Source organism: Salvelinus sp. IW2-2015, unplaced genomic scaffold (assembly GCF_002910315.2).
Source record: "Salvelinus sp. IW2-2015 unplaced genomic scaffold, ASM291031v2 Un_scaffold1052, whole genome shotgun sequence".
Taxonomy (NCBI): Eukaryota; Metazoa; Chordata; class Actinopteri; order Salmoniformes; family Salmonidae; genus Salvelinus; species Salvelinus sp. IW2-2015.
In genome coordinates, this window is record NW_019942706.1 from 98233 (window position 1) to 104107 (window position 5875).

Here is a 5875-nt window from a genome sequence, read left to right on the forward strand (position 1 = left end):
CAGAAAAGTTTTATGATGAGTATTTAGGTAATTCACGTTGGTCTCTATAATACTCTGGCTGCTTCAGTGCTATTTTTGACGGTAGCTGTGATGGTAGCTGCAATGTAAAACTGATTTATACCTCAAATATGCTCATTTTTCGAAAAAACATAGATTTATTGAATAACATGTATAAGACTGTCATCTGATGAAGTTGTTCTTGGTTAGTTTGGTTGGTTCTAGGTTAGTGTTTGTGGTTTTGTGCATGCTACCTGTGCTGTGAAAAATGTCTGTGCTTTTTTCTATTTGGAGGTGAGCTAACATAAATATACGTGGTGTTTTCCCTGTAAAACATTAAACAATCGGACATGTTGGCTGATTCACAAGATGTGTATCTTTCATTAGCTGTATTGGACTTGTTAATGTGTGAAAGTAAAATATTTCTAAAAAAATATTTTTTGAATTTCGCGCTCTGCCTTTTCAGTGGAATGTGGGAGGAGTTCCGCTAGCGGAACGCCGGGGCTGGAAAGGTTAATGATAATGCAGAGGATTTTCCAAGGTTGGCTGATATGACATGTTGGCTGATAGACATGTTGGTTGATATGACATGTTTGCCAGGTTGGCTGATATGACATGTATGCTGATATGCCATGTTGGCTGATATGACATGTTGCCAGGTTGGCTGATATGACATGTTTTGCCATGTTGGCTGATATGACATGTTGGCAGGTTGGCTGATATGACATGTTGGCAGGTTGGCTGATATGACATGTTGGCAGGTGGCTGATAGGACATGTTGGCAGTGCTGATATGACATGTTGCCAGGTTCGCTGGTATAACATGTTGCCAGGTTGGCTTGAATATGACATGTTGGCTGATATGACATGTTGGCTGATATGACATGTTGCCATGGTGGCTGATAAGCATGTTGCATTGATTGACATGTTGGCAGGTGGCTGATATGACATGTTGCCATGTTGGCTGATATGACATGTTGGCAGGTTGGCTGATATGACATGTTGGCAGGTTGGCTGATATGACATGTTGGCTGATATGACATGTTGGCTGATATGACATGTTGCCATGTTGGCTGATATGACATGTTGGCTGATATGACATGTTGGCTGATATGACATGTTGCCATTGGCGATATGACATGTTGGCAGGTTGGCTGATATGACATGTTGGCTGATATGACATGTTGGGCTGATATGACATGTTGGCAGGTTGGCTGATATGACATGTTGCAGGTTGGTGATATGCCAGGTTGGCTGATATGACATGTTGCCATGTGGTATATGACATGTTGTCAGGTTGGCTGATATGACATGTTGGGCTGATATGACATGTTGGCTGATATGACATGTTGCAGGTTGGCTGTGATATGACATGTTGGCAGGTTGGCTGATATGACATGTTGGCTGATATGACATGTTGCCAGGTTGGCTGGTATGACATGTGAGTGCTGATATGCATTGCATGTTGGCTGATTACATGTTGGCAGCGTTGGCTGATATGACATGTTGCCAGGTGGCTGATATGACATGTTGCCAGGTTGGCTGATATGACATGTTGCCAGGTTGGCTGATATGACATGTTGGTGATATGACATGTTGGCTGATATGACATGTTGCCATGTTGGCTGATATGACATGTTGCCATGTTGCTGATATGACATGTTGCCATGTTGGCCTGATATGACATGTTGCCAGTTGGCTGATATTGACATGTTGCCATGTTGGCTGATATGACATGTTGCCTGTTGGCTGAGTATGACATGTTGCATGTTGCTGAATGACATGTGCGGTGGCTGATATGACATGTTGCCAGTTGCTGATATGACATGTGCCAGGTGGCTGATATGACATGTTGGCTGATATGACATGTTGCCATGTTTGGCTGATATGACATGTTGGCAGGTTTGGATATGACATGTTGCGATATGACATGTTGGCTGATATGACATGTTCTAGTTGGCTGATATGACATGTTGCCAGGTTGGCTGATATGACATGTTGCCAGGTTGGCTGATATGACATGTTTCCATGTTGGCTGATATGACATGTTGCCATGTTGGCTGATAGACTGTTGCCATGTTGGTGATATGACATGTTGCCAGGATGGCTGGTATGACATGTTGCCAGGTTGGTTGATATGACATGTTGCCAGGTTGGTTGATATGACATGTTGCCATGTTGCCTGATATGACATGTTGGTTGAATGACATGTTGGCAGGTTGGCTGATATGACATGTGCCATGTGGCTGATATGACATTGCTAGGTGGCTGGTATGACTGTTGTAGGGCTGATATGACATGTTGCCATGTTGGCTGATATGACATGTTTGCCAGGTTGGCTGGTATGACATGTTGCTAGGTTGGCTGATATGACATGTTGCTAGGTTGGCTGATATGACATGTTGGCAGGTTGCCAGGTTGGCTGATATGACATGTTGCCTGATATGACATGTTGCCATGTTTCCATGTTGGCTGATAGGACATGTTGGCAGGTTGGCTGATATGACATGTTGGCTGATATGACAATGTTGGTAGTATGACATTGGGTGATATGACATATTGACATGTTGCCTGATATGACATGCTGCCAGTTGGCTGGTATGACATGTTGCTAGGTTGGCTGATATGACATGTTGCCAGGTTGGCTGATATGACATGTTGGTTGATATTACATGTTGGCAGGTTGGCTGATATGACATGTTGCCATCTTGGTTGATATGACATGTTGCCAGGTTGGCTGATATGACATGTTGCCAGGTTGGCTGGTATGACATGTTGCCAGGTTGGCTGATATGACATGTTGCCAGGTTGGCTGATATGACATGTTGGTTGATATGACATGTTGCAGGTTGGCTGATATGACATGTTGCCATCTTGGTTGATATGACATGTTGCCAGGTGGCTGATATGACATGTTTGCCAGGTTGGCTGGTATGACATGTTGCCATGTTGGCTGGTATGACAGGTGGGCAGGTTGGCTGATATGACATGTTGCCAGGTTGGCTGATATGACATGTTGCCATCTTGTTGATATGACATGTTGCCAGGTTGGCTGATATGACATGTGCCAGGTTGGCTGGTATGACATGTTGCCATGTTGGCTGGTATGACATGTTGGCAGGTTGGCTGATATGACATGTTGGCCATGTTGGCTGGTATGCACATGTTGCCATGTTGGCTGGTATGACATGTTGCCATGTGTTGGCTGGATATGACATTGTGCCAGGTTGGCTGGTATGACATGTTGCCAGGTTGGCTGATATGACATGTTGCCAGGTTGGCTGATATGACATGTTGCCAGGTTGGCTGATATGACATGTTGCCAGGTTGGCTGATATGACATGTTGCCATGTTGGCTGATATGACATGTTGGCTGATATGCCATGTTGGCAGATTGGCTGATAAGGCAGGATCAAGAAGATTCAGACGTAGGATGTCCAACTGAATACAAGAACACTGGACAAGCTTTTTAATCCTATGGCGTCTCAAGAGCTGTAAAGTGGTAGTAGTGGCACTGGCTGTGCTTCAGAGCTATCCTGAAAGCATCAAAGCTATGGTGCAGGCATTCCACTATGTTTAACAGGCTAAACGGTCCCTTATCTAGAGGTGGAAGCAGAGACCTTCAGCAGACAGAATTTAAGACACCATTTGCATACATATGCACTGCTGTGACCAATTGGACATCAGTTGGATCTGATAGATGACATATCCCCATGACCTTCGCCTCCCAATCTGCCTGCACTTAAGGGAATGCTTCTTTAACCGCAGGTTGCTAACGGCAACAGATCTAGATTTACATTTAAGTATTTTAGCAGACGCTCTTATCCATAGCGACTTACAAATACAATCTATTGTATGAAGCATTACTAAACACGCAACAAAACATAACTAACACCGTGCTGTACAAACTCTAGTCCACAGAGACAATTGAGATGTTCCCAGTTCACTTCCAGCCCAGTTCAGTTCCAACTGAGTCCCGTCTCGTCAGAAACATCAAGAGAGACTTTTCCACCTGCAGGGGCTGGAAGGGAGGAAGCACCAAAGACACTAAATACTGTATAGAGCAAGAGAACTCAGACTAACGATTGTAAATGCACCAGGTGGATCTGTGAGTCATCAAAATGAGACGCTGAGGGCCACGGCTGTGGCGAGCCCCAGAATCAGAGGAGCCTCAAACATTCTACACTCTCACTGTGTTTACCCTGGCCAACTAGCATGGAGGTTAAAGAGGAACTTGGGTCACAGATAGAGGAGTGGAGAGATAGTGAGAGAAAGGAGGGGGGGAAAGGATAGAGATAGCGATACACTTATATATATATATATATACAGTGGGGAGAACAAGTATTTGATACACTGCCAATTTTGCAGGTTTTCCTACTTACAAAGCATGTAGAGGTCTGTAATTTTTATCATAGGTACACTTCAACTGTGAGAGACGGAATCTAAAACAAAAATCCAGAAAATCACATTGTATGATTTTTAAGTAATTAATTTGCATTTTATTGCATGACATAAGTATTTGATACATCAGAAAAGCAGAACTTAATACTAATATTTGGTACAGCAAACCTCGTGTTTGCAAGTTAGGCACGGAGATCATACGTTTTCCTGTCAGTATCTTGACGCAGGTTATGCACACACTGCAGCAGGGATTCCTTGGAACCTCAACTCCTCCATACAGACCTTCTCCAGATCCTTCAAGGTTTTACGGTGAAGACTGCTCGCCTTGGACAAATACACGAACTTTTCAGCTTCTGCTGCTTCCAAAGATTTACTTGTAGAGTTCAGCTTCGTGTCATGAGACTGTTTCTAAAGGTCTGCAGACTCTCCAGACTCTTTAAATGCTTCTTTATCGGAGCCACTCGCTTAGATTTCCAGTCGCGCTGCACATGTCGGCTGCGTCTCGTTGGCGCCGCTGGCATAAGTCTGGAAAAAGTATCCCAACCAAGCTTGTGGTTACTGGGGTGACAAGCTCCAGTATATATTCTGTCCACATGTCTGCTACTGAGGGAAGGAGTTGTTGGTAAGACTCAGAATAGCATCGCCCCATCCATCCTTCCCTCAATACGTGCAGTCGTCTGTGTCCCCTTTGCAAGAAAACGGCATCCCCAAGAAGAATGAGTTGCCAACCTACCATGCTTTCACGGTTGGGATTAAGGCTGTTCTTGGTGTCGTTTTACTCATCCCTTCTTCTTCTCCAAAACACGGCGATGGAGGCTCTAAGTACCAAAAGCCTCGCTATTTTTTGAATACATCACGCAATGGACCTCTTCTTCTCTCTCCTCGGAAATCACATACCAGATGGTACATTGGCAAACTTCAGACAGCGCGTGACATGCGGACTGAGCCTGCTTGAGCAGGGGACTTGTGTGCGCTGCAGATTTTAATATATGACGGCGTTAGTGTGTTACTAATGGTTTTCTTTGAGACTGTGGTCCCAGCTCTCTTCAGGTCATTGACCAGGTCCTGCCGTGTAGTTCTGGCTGATCCCTCCACCTTCCTCATGATCATTGATGCCCACGAGAGTGAGATCTTGCATGAGCCACCAGACCGAGGGTGAAAGGTGACCATCGAATCATTGAAGGGCCAATCATCCACGTGAATCTTCGTTTATCTTATTTCTGATTATAACGTTGCCATACGCGCAAACAGAGAGGTAGAGTGCCAAGCGTTCCTAGCAAACAAAAAAGACTCGCTTGCCCTGAATTTACCTGTAGCCCAATCCAGCTCATGTGGCGAAAAAGCTACATCCGCGGAATTTTTTTATATCCCCCGGATGCCTTACACAGCCTCTGGTCTGGCCATGTGCTGTGAGAGTTGGAGTCGTGTTGATCGATGGTGGGACAAGTTGTCTTTTATGAGTACAATCAAACATGTAA